This window comes from Lynx canadensis, chromosome B4 (assembly GCF_007474595.2).
Source record: "Lynx canadensis isolate LIC74 chromosome B4, mLynCan4.pri.v2, whole genome shotgun sequence".
NCBI classification, from domain to species: domain Eukaryota; kingdom Metazoa; phylum Chordata; class Mammalia; order Carnivora; family Felidae; genus Lynx; species Lynx canadensis.
The window spans coordinates 74,919,123-74,935,152 of NC_044309.1; the positions used below are offsets into that span (position 1 = coordinate 74,919,123).

The 16,030-nt window shown below is 40.3% G+C and overlaps 1 pseudogene; it reads left to right on the forward strand.

Moving 5' to 3' along the window:
- Positions 1 to 1,662: 1,662 nt before the first annotated feature.
- LOC115518587 lies at positions 1,663 to 3,347 on the forward strand (annotated as a pseudogene).
- The last annotated feature ends 12,683 nt before the right edge of the window (positions 3,348 to 16,030 follow it).

Consider the following 16,030-nt stretch of genomic DNA (forward strand, 5'->3'; position numbering starts at 1 on the left):
TTTGCAACAATGTGGATAGAACCAGAGTATATTATGCCAAGCAAAGTAAGCCAGAGAAAGACACATATGATTTCACTCCTATGTGGAATTTGAGAAACACAACAGATGAACACAGGGGAAGGGAAGGAAAAATAAGAAAGAGGAAGCAAACCGTAAGAGACTCTTAAATACAGAGAACAAATTGAGGGTTGTTGGAGGGGAGGTGGGTAGGGGGATGGGTTAAATGGGTGATGGGCATTAAGGCAGGCACTTGTTGAGATGAGAACTTGGGTGTCATATAGAAGAGATAAATCACTGAGTTCTGCTCCTAAACCCAAGACTACACAGTACGTTAACTAACCTGAATTTAAAAAAATAAATAAATAAATAAACAGCAAAACGGGCACATTATGGTGATACAGAGGTGTTAATTACAGGAAGTAGCTACCGTCCTCAGGGCTAGGGGAAAAAGATGAAGTTGGATTGCCAGTCACTACAAGCCTGCAAGAGATTCTCTGTGAGCTGGGACTCACTTCCCTGAAGAGGCGTGCTGCCTGTCTGTGCTGCTGTCTCAGGAGTTCAGAGGAGGGAGCCTGTGGAGCTGAGAAGGGGAACTTTCTTGCTGAGAGGGCATAAGGAGACCAGTTCTGGGAGTGCCAAGAAAAAGCTGGAAAGTAGAAGCCCAGCTATTGCTGGGCTGCTAACAGAAACAGCAAGCAGTCTCCCGTTAGTGCCGGAATTTAAGAGAAGTCTTGTTGTCAAATACGCTTTCCAGAACCCGCACTGCACACAATGGTGGGTCTGAAAATGAGAGTTGCCTAATAACTACTATGAACCTCCAGCAGGATAAACGCAAAAGAAACCACACCTCAGCACTGCATAATAAACTACTGAAAACCCAAGACAAAGAAAATTCTCAAAACAGACGGAGACCAAGAACAAATACCTTTAAACAGCACCACCTTTAGGCCCAGGCCAACTGTGGCCCGGGGCCTGGACTTAGGGGTTCCTGTTTGGCTTCCTTCCCACCCGTCACCCTCCACAGGGTGAGGGTCCTGCAGAGTCCGGCAGCCAGCACACTGTGGAACTCAGGCTCCAAACAGAACTCTGGGCCCTCAGAATCCCCTGCCCGCACAGCCTCAGGTCCACCTCCAGCGCTCGCAGCCCTCTTTGCACCGCAGGGCCTGCCCCAGGCCTGAGCGCCCAGAGCTCTACGGTGCGGGCTGAATTCCTTAAGCATGCAGACCCCCACCTCCATTCAGGGACGACCCAAGGGTGGGGAAAGAAAGGCACCTGGGTTAATGGCCTCCATTTTTTGGTCAGGGTGGGCCTGCCTCGCAAAGGACCATCAGGTGCAGCCGACTCCTCCCAGTCAGGCGGTGGGCGGCGCGAGGGAAGGAGACTGCTGGGAAGGCGGGAAGTTTAAAAGGCCACTCCCCCCAACCCCGCCCCCCGGCCTCCAAGAGCTCGTGCCGCCCTACCAAGAAACGCGGCAGCTGCGCTGGCCTGCGCAGCCATCCGGCCACGTGACAGCATGGAGGCAGCGGGCTGTGAGGACAGCCCCTACCTCTTCAAGGTGGTGAAAAGCCTCTGCGACCGTGAGGCCGGCATCCCGGAGGACGGGCTGGCGGCACACATCCAGAACCAGGGGAGTGAGGAGAAGAAGCTGCACCCCGGGTGCGTGGCATCCTGCGAACCATGAAGCCCTGCAACCATGTGCTCAGCCTGCTGGTCCCCATCCCGAAAGACAACGGCTCCCCAGAGGTCATCTGGGGCTATGGGGCCAGCACAGCCGGCACTGCACGCTCCCGTTACAACCAAGATGTGAATCTAGGGAAGATAAAAGTTTTGGCTTCCCTTATGACGTCTAAATGTGCTGTGGTTGATGTGCCATTTGGAGGTGCTAACGCTGGTGTTAAGATTAATCCCCAAAACTACACCAGTAAGGAAGTGGGGAAAGATCACAAGGGGGTTCACCGTGGAACTAACAAAACAGGGCTTTATTGGTCCTGGAATTGATGTGCTTTCCTCAGACATAGGCAATGTGAGTGAGAGATGTCCTAGATTGCTGACACCTATGCCAGCATCACAGGGCTTGCATAGCGCATGCAAATTAACGCACATGCCTGCTATCCTGGTAAATCCATCAGTTGGGGTCTCATCCGCCGACATCTCCGCTACTGGCCAGTGTTTTACATGGGATTGAAAACTTCCTCAGTGAAGCTTTTTTCATGAGCATTTTTGGAATGACACCAGGGTTTGGAAAGAAAACATTTCTTATTTAGGGCTTTGGCAATTTTGCACTCTATAGTTACATTATTTTGCTAAATGTGTTGGTGTTGGTGAATCTAATGGGAGAATATGGAATTCAGATGGCATTGACCAAAAGGAACTAGAAGACTTGAAATTGCAACATGAATCGGAGCACCTGGGTGGGCTCAGTCAGTTAAGTGTGGGACTCTTGGTTTCTGCTCAGGACATGATCTCACGGTTTGTGAGTTCAAGCCTCACATCAGGCTCTGTGCTGGCAGTGCTGGCAGTGTGGAGCCTGCTTGGGATTCTTTCTCCCTCTCTGTCCCTCCCTACTGACTCTCTCTCTAAATAAGTAAACTTAATTTTTTAAAAAAATAAAGTTGCAACGTGAATCAATTCTGGGTTTCTCCAAGGCAAAGCCATAGGAAGGAAGTATCTTGCCAGCAAACTGGCATACTTATTCCTACTGCCAATGAAAAGCAGGTAACCAAGTCCAGTGCACCCAGACTGAAAGCCAAGATCATTGCTGATGCTTCCAATGAACCAACAACTCCAGAAGCTTATAAGATTTTTCTGAAGAGGAGCATTACGGTCATTCCTGATTTATACTTGAATGTTGAAGGAGTGACAGTATCTTACTTTGAGTGACTAAAGAATATAAATCATGGGGCACCTGGATGGCTCAGTTGGTTCACCCATCTGACTCTTGATTTCAGCTCAGGTGGTGATCCCAGGCTTGTGAAACTGAGTCCTTCACCAGGCTCCATGCTGAATATGGAGTCAGCTTGTGTGTGTGTGTGTGTGTGTGTGTGTGTGTAGTCAGCTATGGCTCTTTGACCTTAAATATGAAAGAGATTCTAGCTACTGCTTTCTCATGTCTATTCAAAATAGTTTAGAAAGAAAATGTAGAAAGCACCATCAAACTTTTCCTATTATATCCACAGCAGGGTTCCAAAACAGACTATCTGAGAAAAGACATTGTACATTCTGGTTTACCTTACACTGGGGAGTTTTCTGCCAGGCAAATCATGTACGCAGCTGCAAAGTATAACCTGGGATTGAACCTGAAAACAACTGCCTATCTCAGCACCATTGAGAAAGTCCTGAGGGTGTAGCTGGTTTGACCTTCAAATAAATGGAACATAGCTGACTACTTCACTACCCTCTTTAACTGTAACTTCTGCAAACCTATCACATGTTTACATATAACCACAAAAAGATTTTTCTCTTAAGGACATCATTCTTAATAAGTCAGTCCAAATCACAACAAGAAGCTAAGTGATGATAGAAGATACATGTAAATTGTGTGGAAGGGAAATACGGAGAAGTGAGCAAATTGCTTCATGAGATGGAAGAATGGAAAAGAGCAATATTCTAAAATAAATCTATTCTTTTAAAAATGTTGTTTTAGGGGCGCCTGGGTGGCTCAGTAGGTTGAGCATCCAGCTTCGGCTCAGGTCATGATCTCGCGGTCCGTGAGTTCAAGCCCCGCGTCGGGCTCTGTGCTGACAGCTCAGACCCTGGAGCCTGCTTTGGATTCTGTGTGTCCCTCTCCCTCTGCCCCTCCCCCGTTCATGCTCTGTCTCTCTCTGTCTGTCTCAAAAATAAAATAAATGTTTAAAAAATGTAATTTTAAACAGAGATGTGTAATTAAGTTAATGCATTACATATTATAAGTAGGAAAAAAAATAAGTCAGTCCAAATCAGCCCTTTAAAAAGGAAGAAATTAAGGGTGAGAGATCACAGACACATTGATGAGTGTGAAAGTAGAAATTGCCTGCGCCAGAGGGCCACTTGGGATAATTTGCCTTTAAATCAAAAGCCTTTTCATCTAGCTATATGCTCCCAGCTCACAGTTTGTTCCCAACATGTTAATTACCTTTTGTTTCAGCTGAGCAATCAGTTGTTTGCCTAATTTTACTCTGGCCAAGTCTGAGATGGAACATGCTATAATTTTGATGCATTTAAAAAGTGGGTGTGTGGCATTTTCAGAAGGTAGTATTGTCCTAAAATTAGTTATTATTATTTCACATCAGCAAAATAGCTCGATTTTATAGGTTACAAACAAAAATAAAAGCTGTTTCTTCTATGCATTTTATTCTCTTAGGAAGACACAAGTACATGCTGCTGTAATAAAATTGCCTTTAATCATTTAACAAGCCTAACTTTGACTCAAACAGTAAGTGCTTACAAACATAAATTTAAAAATCTAGTATTTTATGATATAAAACAGCATTACTTATAGCTCATCAGTTCTGTATTGTCCAGCAAAAATAAACAGCCAGATGGAGAATTATTATCTTCAAAACTACAGATGATGGAGGCTATTTTTATTGTAGCTATCTGAATTTGCTAAATATAATTATGACATGTAGTCCAAATAATGCAGTGACCTGCTTACCATGTTAATTTTTCATTTCTTTAGGGATCCATTGCTGAGTAATTGAACAATAATTCAAGTGGAGTAACCCAGAAAAAATCCACTTGGTCTCCCTGTCTGGAATCTGGCTAACAATTTAAGCACTACTTGATTTTGTGTCTCTTTTCTTTTAGGAGGCTTCATATGCACACAAGCTTAATTAACAAAGTGGGACTTAAAACATTGGATTGAGTGTTTTGTTTGGGACTTTTTTGGCCAGGACCTTTTGAACAGTGGTATACCAATGAAATACTAGACATTATGTATGTAATGAATGAGCCCTTTTTTAAAAACAATAAAACTCTCAGAAATTTCTAATTATTTTGTAACTTCATGACTTAACCTGGTAATAAAAACAGTTATTAAAAGTCTGCTTTTAAAAATAATTGAAAGGGAAATATTTTCAGACAAATGACAGCTAAAGACAGCACCAGTATACATTTACAACAGAAATACTGAAAGGATTTCCTTTTATAGAGGCAATATGTTCCTAAATGGAAACATTGAAATAGAGGAGTGGATTAAGACCTACTGAAAGTTTGAAACATGTGAGTAAGTTTGCATGACTATTGAACTGTATAGCAACAATAATGTCTTGAGGATTATACACATACATACATATATGTACATGTACACACACACATATAATCAAAATACATTTCAATAACAGCACAAAAAGTTGGAGAGGGGTAAAACATGTTAAAACCGTGCAATGATCCTTATATTGCCCAGGAAGTGGTAAAAGTACTAATTTATAGGAGACATTTGGTAACATCCAGGGTAACAACTAAAACAAGAGTAAAAGATTGCCTCCTAATAGAAAGGAAATAATGGAGTGATAAAATAAAGGGGGGGGGGAGGTAATCCAAAAGAAGGCAAGAAAGGAGAGAAAAAGTAATATAGAGCAGGTGTGACAGTGGTGAGGTAGGAAGTTAAATTCAATTACATGAGTAATTATGATAAATGTAAATGGACTAAATTCTCTGACTAAAAGAGATTATCAACTAAATGCTACCTAAAAGAGTTGCACATTAACTATCAGATACAGAAAGTTGAGAATAAAAGGGTGGAAGATGCTGCATCTTATAAATGATTAAAAAAAAAAAAAGCTTATAAGGCGGCAATAGGAACCTCATCAAAACCTCTCCTTTATCCATTCCCAGAGAGAGATGTGAGAGTTGAGGAGGTAAATCATCATAAGATTATTATAGGGTGGCACTTATAATCGATTCTACTTTCGATGTGTGAGGCAAGATCAATATTCAACCAAGACGTGCCTTAGGAATAAATACAGTCTAATTCAAAAGAATAGTAGATAGATTATTTTGAGAAGCTACGTCCCCTTTACCTCAAACATGCAAATGTAGTCCAGGGCCTGGGACGTTGGAGCTGATAACAACAACAACGACAACAACAAAAAACTTTCCAATGTGCAGAAATCTCTTTAAAAGGGTTCTACATTTGCCACTCTTCATTTTCTTGTGAGGCATACATTCACCCAATTGAGCTAGGAATCTCTTTATGATCTTACCATGTCTTTAACAAAAATATGTAAATTTCCCATTCTAGTTCAATTAAGTCACTACTCCATAGGTGTTAAGTGTTCTTTTGACCCATTTTTGTATAAGAGTCATATTCAAATGTGTTCCTTGATCCAATGAGGTGTAGGTTATGGCTCCAAATTGACATAAAATGCCTATTTCCATGACCTTAATGGTGTTTTAGCTGCTATTTCTGTTAAAGAGTAAGAAATAGTTATTTTTGTTAAAAATCCTTTTGAATTCTTCAGAAATATTAGCAGTGACCTTTTGTCATTCACCTGTAAGCTTTGAGTCAGTCTTGTTATTGGGGATTTTCCCAAGGCCAATTTCAGATAGTTTATCTATTGTTAACATTCAGTAAATTATATTTGTAACTTCCACATTAGTGACTCTGCTGGATGACAGTGGAATATGTTTTTGTAAACTCATTGTTGTATGACTTGGACATGACCATGCCTCATTTCATGTATCCAAGTGACTACCTGCAGGCAGTGGACCAAGGCATCATCTTGTCATTCCAATTCTCCTCTGAAAGAAAAATTGGGTTCTTTTGGTGAGCATCAATATGATCTACTTTAATTTTCTTTCTGAAATTCCACAGGCCTTCCACAGTTGTGTTCTTCACAGATGGTACTCTTTATTGCTCATCCATTAAACATTTATTAGCTATACGCTTGGGCCATTGGCTATGGACGAAGAGCTTGTGATACCCACACTTTTTTACATAGCATTTTATGTCAGGACTGTGATCTAGAGCAATATTCAGTTCTTTTTATATTGCTCTATGCACTGCTTTCAGTTCATCCCATTGTGCAGAATTACCTTTACCTTTTTCTTTCTTCTTTAAATTTATTTTAATTCTAGAATAGTTAATATACACTGTTACATTAGTTTCAGGGGTGCAATACAGTGATTCAACAATTCTATACACTATTCAGTGATCATGATAAGTGTACTCGTTAATTTCCATCATCTATTTCACCCACCTCCCATGAACCTTCCTTTTGGTAACCACCTGTTTGTTCTCTATAGTTAAAAGCCTGTTTCTAGCTTTGTCTCTCTTTTTTTTCCTTTGCTCATTTGTTGTGTTTCTTAAATTCCACATATGAGTGAAATCATATGGTATTTGTTTCCCTGACTTATTTCACTTAGCATTATACTCTCTAGCTCATATCCATGTTGCTGCAAATGGAAAAATTCCATTCTTTTTAATGGCTGAATAATATTCCATTTTATATATATATATATATATATATATACACACACACACACACATACACACACATATGTGTGTGTGTAACTACATCTTCTTTATCCATTCATCTATCGATGGATACTTGGGCTGCTTCATGGTTTTGTTATGGTAAATAATGTTGCAGTAAACATAGGGGTTCATGTATCCCTTTGAATTAGTGTTTTTGTATTTTGGGGGTAAATCCCAGTAGTGTGATTACTGGGTCATAGGGAATGCCTAGTTTCACCACTTATATTCAGCATAGCATGGGAAGTCCTAGCCACAGAAATAAGACAACAAAAAGAAATAAAAGGCATCCAAATTGGTAAAGAAGAAGTAAAACTTTCACTATTTGCAGATGATATGATACTATATGCAGAAAACTCCAAAGACTCCACCAAAAAAAACTACTAGAACTGGTAAATGAATTCAGTAAAGTCGCAGGATACAAAATCAATGTACAGAAATCTGTTGCATTTCTATACAATAATAATGAAGCAGCAGAAAGAGAAATTAAAACAACTTCATTTACAAGTGCACCAAAAATAACAAAATACCTAGGAATAGAATTAACCAAAGAGGTCCTTTGACCTGTATTCTGAAAACTGTAAAACACTGATGAAAGAAAGTGAAGACAACACAAAGAAATGGAAAGACATTCTATGCTCATGTACTGAGCGAACAAGTATTGTTAAAACGTACCTTTGCCTTTTTCAACTAGGGAAACAGCTGGGCTAATGGCAATTTAGCAGCTGGGCAAAGAGCAGCAGAGTTCCATAAGAAGTCTTTTTCAGTATAGGAGCTCCCACTGGTGGAGCAAGCAGCCTATTACACGTCAGTGGGAAGAGTCATACAATTCCGACCACTCACAAACAGGAGAGGATGTTCTATCATTGATCCTAGAGGTAGAGAAAGGCTACCTGCTCGTGAATATGATGCACTTACTCCATTTCAACATATTTGTAAGTATAACGTTTACATTTTCCAAGGAACTGTGTTGTACATCCCTTTCTTTATTTGAATGTCTTTCTCACATCACTCATATCAAAATATATATCTTGGTAAGTTTGTCCTTCAGCCATATGACCTGTTGCCACCAGAGCTTAAGAGCACACTAGTATTTATATCTCAAATGGTTTATACTAAGTTACAGCATAATCTTCTAATTCAAAATACCAGTACCTGCCATTTAGCGTCGGAATTAGACTTCTAATAACTGCAGTCTCTGAGTTTTAGTGGTATACACATATAAAACCCTTGGTCTGTTAGGATTAGATAGTCCCAGAGGTGCCCTTTATATATCCTCAAAGACTTCCTTTGTTCCAGCTCGTTTGAATTTAGTCTTTTTTTCCCCCTAGTCACTCTATATTACAGAGGACAGGATACTCAAATTCAGTATACGTGTCCACCAGAATATATATAGCTCCACAAGACTTCATACTTTTTTCTCATTAGTGGGACCCATAAGGGACAGTAATTTGTTCTTTACTATTTGTGAAATGCCCCTAAAGGCCTCAACCTGGGATATTCCTGGATATTTGCCTGATTGGCCTTGACCCTAAATCAGCCATCCTTGACTACTTCTGCACATTATAATTTACAAATGCCCTTGGCTTCCTCTTCCAAAGAGGAAATTATCATATTATCAATGTAATGAATCAACTTATTTTGAAACTGATCATATTTAAATCTCATCCTATCAGGTTGTGATAGTATGCTGCAGCATTCAGTTACCCTTACAGGAGGACAGTAATTGCATAATGGAGTCCATTTCACATGAAGATGAACTGTATACTTGACTGGCTTTCCAAAATGAGATACAAAAGCCAAGTCACCTTTAACTAACCAGTCACCTTTAACCTGCTGAATGCTTGAAATGTTGCCCTCATGTCTGGCATAGCAAAGGCTATCGATGGAAGTGCTTTTAAAATGTGGTAGTCAGCAGTCAGCTGTGCAGTGTTTTTTATAAGCCATATAGGAATACTATAGAAAGAATTAGAAGAGACACCCTTCTACAGTTTTCTTAGTAAGGGCTGAGGTTCACTATCTCCTAGTACTCAAGTACTGCTTAATAATTACTATAGAAGAGAGTACAGGCAATGCTTATGTCCCAGTTAGCATGTAATTAAAACCAGGCAAAGGGTGAATTTGCCCAGCATTTGGCTACAAGCTGGTAATGGCAATGCCCTCTATTCATGCATTAACTGTCTTCTGTATATACATTTGTGACAATGTGATACCATCGCTGAGAATCTCTCACTTTCTCGATTATCTACACTTTTACTCAATCTTGGCACCTTCTGCCACAGAATCAGCATACTACCCCAAGGTTTACTTTTATCCCCTTAATGTTGCTTTCTGATTTCCCTAAAAGTATAATAGACATCATGTACCAGAATCACTAGGGAAAATTATATGTTTTCAGTATTTGAAAGCATAGAGGTTATGATGGTCCTACAGTGGGGGTGATCATGGACAAATCTAAAAGATAAGATCCAAAGGTTAGAAATGAAGTTCTCCATGCCTATATCCAGACCTGCCAGGAACAGTTTTCTTCAACAACCATACTATTTAAAATATATATATATACTTTTGCTTAGTAAAGAATCCTGGGTGAAGGCACTATATCAATTATCACAGCCTGATTTAACTTATCTTACTCCCTCCCTGGTCCAACCATCAGAGTTTACTTCCATGTATATTCCCCAGTTTTCCCCAATATAAATTAGCAAAATCTTACTTCGACTATAAGCCCTCTTCTTTCATTTTGCACTTTGTAATTTTCCCGCTCCCCAAACTGAGACCATTCTGGGATTTGAGTGCATTAATACATTTAGAAGCAATAAGGGGTTTTGAAGTTGAGTCACAAGGAGAATTGATACCTTCTTGCAAGCTGTAGCAGTTAATGGTTTTAGTGAAATTACAGAATCCTCTCTGGTTAGTTGAAGCAGAAATGAAATCTATTAGCATTCAGTAGCTGGTACTTAACTGCAAAAATCAGGTTAAGGTGATTAAGCTTCCAAAACAATTTCCAGGACTAATCAGCAATTCTATCCTCACCAGAAAGCAGTCATCAACACTGCCATCCCCAGAATTTTGCCTCTCCTGCCACGACCTGTTTAGTTATCTCTTGCTGTAAAAAAATATTACCGCAGGGACACCTGTGTGGCTCAGTCGGTTGAATGTCGAACTCGGTTTTGGCTCAGGTCATGATCTCACAGTTCATGAGTTCGAGCCCCGTGTCAGGCTCTATGCTGACAGTGCGGAGTGGGCTTGGGATTCTTTCTCTCTCCCTCTCTCTCTGCCCGTCCCCTACTCTCTATATCTCTCTCTCAAAATAAATAAATAAACATTTTAAAAAACATATTACCACAAACTCAGCTGCTTAACACAATACATTTATTGTATCATAATTACACTATCGCAGTTTCTGTGGGTCAAGAGTTGCAACTGAGCTAGTCCTCCACTGCACTTGTAATGTTGGCCAGGCTGCCTTCTCACCTGGAGATTCTACTGGATGAAAGTCCTCTTCCAAGCTCAGTCAAATTTTGGGGGAGAACTCATTTCCTTGCAACTTCACAACTGAGGGCCTCAGCTTCTTACTCGCTGGTAGCTGCCCTCAGCTCTCGGAGGCCACCTGTATGTCCCTGCCACATGCCCCTCTATAGGCAGTCACAACATGACACTTTACTTCCTGAATGCCAGCAGGAGAGCATCTCTCTGCACAAAAGGGTCAAGTCCCTGTTTTAATGGCTGATTAAGTCAGGCCCTCCCAGTATAACCCTCCTTTTGACCAATTCAAAATCAAGTGAGTTAGGATCTTAATTACCTCTGCAAAATCCCTTCACTTTGCTTTATAACATTACCTAATCAAGGAAGTGACATCCCTTACCTTCACCATATTCCAGAAGTCACACATTCTGTCCCCACTCAAGGGAAATGTGTGGATTTACCCTAAAAGTGCCCTGAGACTAAGAGCTGTACATGACCATTCTCAAGAAACTCTGGGCTTCCAGGAGAACCGCTACAATCTTTGTGTGAACATTAAACAGGGACTCCTGTGGGCAGTTACCACTCCCACAAGTTCACCGTTGGCAAGTAGGGATTGGCCTAGATTTTAGACCACCACTCCAACCCAACCTTTATTCAATGCACAAACTGCATACTGAACCAAAGGCACAGGCTAGGCCAATACCCTGCACGTAGTGGGTGAACATCTGATGGATGAATGTCTTCTAGAATGTCAAATCACCCAGTCTCATCATCTCATTAAACAAAGTCTACCAAAGAGCACATGGTATAATCCTGCCCTGTCCTTTCTCTCTGAAAACACCTTCTATTTTAACTTTTTTTCCTAAGTTTTATTTATTTATTTTGAGAGACTGTGTGCACACACAAGCAGGGGAGGGGCAGAGAGGGAGAGAGAGGGAATCGCAAGCAGGCTCCACACTGCTAACACATGGTGCCAGAACCCACAAATTGCAAGACCGTGACCTGAGCCAAAACTAAGAGCCCGACACTCCACTAAGCCACCCAGGCACCCCAGGACACCTCCTTGCTATTACCATCCTTTTGCCCCACAATCCTGCACTCTTCCCAGTGAATCCTTTGGTCATCAATTTCATTTTCTTTTTTTTTATTGAGGTATAACTCACATAACATTATATTAATTTCAGATGTACAGCATAATGATTCAGTGTTTGTATATACTGCAAAATGATCATTATCGTAAGTCCAATTAACATCCATCACCACACAACATTTTTTTTCTCGTGGTAATAACTTTTAAGATCCTTTCTCCTGGCTACTTTCAAATATGCAGTACAGTATTATTAACTGTAGTCACCAGGCTGTACGTTACATCCCTATGATTTGTTCACGTATTGTACCTTTTGACCCCCTTCACCCATTTTGCCCACCCCCCATCCCTAGCCTCAGGCAACCACCAATCTATTCTCTTTTTTGTTCATTTTGTTGCTGTTATCCTTGTCTCATTTGTCTTTGTGTGTACTTTTTTGGATTCCATATATAAGTGAGATGTTACAATATTTATCTTTTCATTTTTGACTTATTTCATTTAGCATAATGCCCTCATTTCATCCATGTTGTCTCAATGGCAATATTTTATTCTTGCTTATGTCCTATATCTTTTAACATCCTTCATCAGATTTTTCTGGGTCAGTTCACAGTGGTTTGGAAAATGTGGCAAATATGAAAAGCGGTTTGCCTATTTGATCATCAGAGAACCAATATGCAGGATTTCTTTTGTGTGTTTTTTTCAAGTTTTTATTTAAATTCCAGTTAGTTAACATACAGCGTAATATTAATTTCAGGTATAGAATTTAGTGACTCATCACTTACATATAACACCCAGTGCTCATCACAAGTACCTTCCTTAATGCCCATCACCCATTTAGCCCATCCTCCCACCCACCTCCCCTCCAGCAACCCTCAGTTTGTTCTCTATAGTTAAAAGTCTATTGGGCGGTGCCTGGGTGACTCAGTCGGTTGAGCATACAGCTTTAGCTCAAGTCATGATCTTTAGCTCAAGTCATGATCTCACGGTTCGTGGGTTCGAGCCCCACGTTCAGCTCTGTGCTGACAGCTTGGAGCCTGGAGCCTGCTTCGGATTCTGTATCTCCCTCTCTCTCTGCCCTTCCCTCACTTATACTCTGTCTCTCTCTCTCTCTCTCTCTCTCTCTCAAAAATGAATAAACATTAAAAAAAATCTTTTCTTCTTAAAAAAAGTCTGTTGGGGTGCCTGGGTAGCTCAGGCAGTTAAGTGTCCAATTATTGATTTCAACTCAGGTCATTATCTCATGGTTCGTGAGTTTAAGCCCTACATCAGGCTCCTCACTGGCAGTGCAGGGCCTGGGTGGGATTCTTTCTCTACCACTTTCTCTGCCCCTCCTCCCCATCTCTCTCTTTCTCAAAATAAATAAACTTTATAAAAAAAGGATTTGTTTCCTGTTTTGCCTCTCTCTCTTTTTTCCCCCTAGGTTTGTCTGCCTTGTTTTTTAAATTTCATATATGAATGAAATTATATGATATTTGTCTTTTTCTGACTGACTTATTTCACTTAGCATAATGCTCTCTAACTTCATCCACATAGTTGCAAATGGCAAGATTTCATTCTTTTTTGTGGCTGATGTTCCATTGTGTGTGTGTGTGTGTGTGTGTGTGTGTGTACCACATCTTTGTCCATTCATCAGGACAATGGACAAAGGGGATCTTTCCATAATTTGGCTATTTTTGATAATGCTCTATAAACATCAGGGTGCATGTTTGAATCAGTATTTTTGTATCCTTTTGGGTAAATACCTAGTAGCACAGTTGCTGGATCATAGTTCTATTTTTAACTTTTTGATGAACTCCATGTTTTCCAGAGTAGCTGCACCATTCCATTCCCATCAACAGTGCAAAAGGATTCCCCTTTCTCCACATTCTTTCCAACACCTGTTGTTTCCTGCTAATTTTAGCCATTCTGACCGGTGTGAGGTGATATCTCACTGTAGTTTTGATTTGTATTTCCCTGGTAATGAGTGATGTTGAGCATCTTTTCATGTATCTCCTAGCCATCTGGATGTCTTCTTTGGAAAATGTCTATTCATATCTTCTGCCCATTTTTTAACTGGATTATTTGTTGTTTGGATTTTGAGTTTGATAAATTCTTCATAGATTTTGGATACTAACCCTTTATCAGATATGTTATTAGCAAATATCTTCTCCCATTCCATAGGCTGCCTTTTAGCTTTGTTGATTGTTTCCTTCACTGTGCAGAAGCTTTTTATTTTGATGAACTCCCAATAGTTTATTTTTGCTTTTGTTTCCCTGCCTCAGAAGACATATCTAATAAGAAGCTGCTACGGCCAATGTCAAAGAGGTTACTGCCTGTGTTCTCTAGAATTTTTATGGTTTCAGGTCTCACATTTAGATCTTTAGGTCTTTAATCCATTATGAATTTGGTTTTGCGTATGGTGTAAGAAAGTGGTCCAGTTTCATTCTTTTGCATGTAGCTGTCTAGTTTTCCCAATACCATTTGTTGAGGAGATTGTCTTTTTTTCAGTACACAGTTTTGACCCTAAAACATTTCAGATTGTTTGCACCTCCCCCAGTAAAAAATCCGATCCATGTTTTCTGTCACTTGGGCCCATCCACTCTTTTCAAAGTTCTGTATGAGCACTGACTTCTCAATATCATTGACCCATTTTACTTTTCATGCCATAGTCCATAGGTGCTTATGGAGCCAATGGGAACATCCAATTTCTCTTCAGATTCACTGACTCTTGTTTCTGTTTCTTAGCTGATATCAGGTTGTTTTGTTGCCATGTTGTCCTATGGGCTCCAAGTATATAAATGCACAGGGGAGTGTAGATGAGAGCTGCCCTGACCCCAGCCCCACTCCTTTTCTCATAGGAGGACACTACTCACTGCCTAATAGACAAGCCAGCTGAAGGCCACAAGTATGATTTTTTTATTATAGTTCACTTTTTTATTCTGTCGGTCTCATTTTGTTTCATAAAATGTCCTGTATCTCTTTCCATATTTGAAATATCCTGAAATTGATTTTTATAAAATAAGAATTATTGGTTATTTACATTCCTAAATAACTCATCAGTTCAGACCAGTGAAAGGAGGAATTTAAGGCCCAGTGACCTAGCTCCTGTCAGGATTTGGTTGCTGCAATTGCCCATTTACTACATCACTAAACATGGAAGCAAAAGGTCCTCAGGGAACCCACCTAGCTTCCAGATATTCATCTTCATGCTCCCATTATGTAGAAGCATCTCTGGATACTCATGATAAAGAACCCTCATAAATTTAATAACTTCCTATTTGTCATGAGAAGCCCAAAATGACCAGGCAGCAGTTGTATCATTAGGCTTGGTGGAAATGTCACACCATTAGCTGATGGGAGCATTCTCCCTAGCTTATCCCAAAGTCCTCCAATCTCTAATTCCCCAGAGTCTAAAGTGTCAGATATGGAAAGCACAAGTTTCCCAAACATGTCACTAGGAATGGTGATGAGAAGATCTAATTCAACTTTATCCCTATGGTTACTGAGGCCTTGGTATTCTGGCTAATGTGGACAGAGCATCATATAATGGCCATTGCTTCATTGTATAGTCTGCTCCATGGAAGATGTTCACTGAGGGTGTGATAATCAAGCTGGCATATCACCCATTTACACCATTTTTACATTCTGTCAGACCAGAAGCTTCCATGTGAGTGGTATAGTGTAGGAACAAGGGACACCATGGTCATGTGGCCATTGTCTCAGCTCTTTGCCCTAAAGTGAGTCCTTTGATACAAGGTAACAATATGCAGGATCCCTAAGTTTATAAATTAGGTATTCTATCAGTCCTTAGATAGGAGGCACTGTGGGAAGGGAAGGTTAACTAATATCTAGAATAAGTGTTAATACAAGTGGGAAGAAATTAGAGGCTTCTCCAGACTAAAAAATGTCTGATGTAATTAACTTACTGCTAAGAGGCTGGTTAGTCTCTGAAAGATGGTTCTACATCAAGGCTTTGGTATTGCACTCTGCTTTTTACAACTTGGACACTAAGCTGCAACAACAGCTATGTCAATCTTGGTGAGAGG